This window comes from Pistacia vera, unplaced genomic scaffold, assembly GCF_008641045.1.
Source record: "Pistacia vera cultivar Batoury unplaced genomic scaffold, PisVer_v2 Contig138, whole genome shotgun sequence".
NCBI classification, from domain to species: domain Eukaryota; kingdom Viridiplantae; phylum Streptophyta; class Magnoliopsida; order Sapindales; family Anacardiaceae; genus Pistacia; species Pistacia vera.
Genome location: NW_022195444.1, coordinates 417,309 through 418,891, shown reverse-complemented (window position 1 = coordinate 418,891; position 1,583 = coordinate 417,309). Strand labels below are relative to the sequence as shown.

The 1,583-nt window shown below is 40.1% G+C and overlaps 1 non-coding gene across 1 annotated transcript; it reads right to left on the bottom strand.

The window, feature by feature from the left end:
* Nucleotides 1-886: 886 nt before the first annotated feature.
* On the bottom strand, nt 887-993 carry LOC116122876. The gene has a single exon (XR_004126968.1). It is a non-coding gene; the product is annotated as a small nucleolar RNA R71 (small nucleolar RNA).
* Nucleotides 994-1,583: the final 590 nt, after the last annotated feature.

Genomic DNA, 1,583 nt, shown 5'->3' with positions numbered 1-1,583 from the left:
TGTACATATATTCTTTACAAACATATACATTTTTACACAAACTTATAATGTGTACAAAAACTATTAAAACATGGTGGATAGTGTAACTGCTTACCCTCGCGTGTCGACATCCATCCGACTGCATCCTCGCCTGGATCCTGCAAAACATAGGAAAACAACGGGGTGAGCACTAAAACAATGCTCAGTAAGTAAATCCTCTACTCATTGCATGTTGTAGGAAACACGCATCAAGTTTTTGTTGCCGTTGCCGGGGATTGAGTTTTAAGTTAACATTGAGTTTTTCTATAGTTAGCTAGATTGAAGTTTTAATTTTTTTTTTTTCAATTTTCAGTTGGTTTGTGATCTCACTTTCTTTTGTTTATTTTGTGCAGTTTATGCGAAGAGCAAGACGTCAACCAGTGGTTCCTGTTGATCTTGAGATTGAGAAAACAGCCAGATGACTTAACCGAGAGAGAAGAGAAAGAGAGGATATAATGGTTGAAACGGAAGAAATAGTTGTTGAAATGGCAGAACCAAAAAATAGGACACTAAGGGAATTCTCAGTTCCCACGGTTAATGGCAGTGGGTCGAGTATTACTAGGCTACGGTGCAAGCCAACAACTTTGAGATTAAGCCGGTAATCATTCAGATGATCCAGCAATCGGTAAGGTTTAATGGTGATTTGAAGGAAGATATGAATCAGCATATTACGAACTTCTTGGAAATTTGTGACACCTTCAAGTCGAATGGAGTGTCAGATGACGCCATTAGGTTGAGGTTATTCCCATTCTCATTGGGGGATAAAGCAAAGAGGTGGTTAATGGTACTACCATAGGGAACTATCACAACATGGAATGATCTAGCACAGAAGTTCCTGACCAAGTTCTTCCCTCCAGCAAAATCAGCAAAACTGAGAAATGATATCACATCATTCCTACAAGATGAATCCGAGTCATTGTATGAGGCTTGGGAGAGGTACAAGGAATTGATGAGGAAATGTCCACACCATGGGTTGCCAATTTGGCTTCAAGTCCAAACATTCTACAATGGACTTATGGGTAATGTGCAAACCATGGTGGATGTAGCATCGGGAGGAGCTTTGCAGAATAAGACACTAGAGGAGGCTTATGAGTTGCTTGAGTGTAACAACTGCTGTAAACTAGTACAATGCATGCATAATAACAATAGAAAATGGGCCCAAAACTTTACTTTTTATTATAAGTAATACGTCTTTTATACACAAAGAGCATCATTTACAAAAAGGCCATTTTAAAAGACAAAAACAGGGGAAACAATGTAGCTATTGCTCCTCGCTTGCCGACGCCCCTCCGACTGCATCATCACCTAGATCCTGCATCCACAAAGGAAAATAACGAGGTGAGCACAAAATAATGCTTAGTAAGTAAAACCCTCTATCTGTTTATCCCCGTATGTATTTCTCTTAATTTTTTCCTTACACTACTTCTGTTTTCTGTTTCTACTAGACGCCATGGCCTCATCTTACTAGAGGTACGGCCAGATGGCGTTCACATAGCACCATCTCACTCTACATGACTGTCGGGTGGAGCTCACACAGCACTAACCCATTCTTAGTGACTACCGAG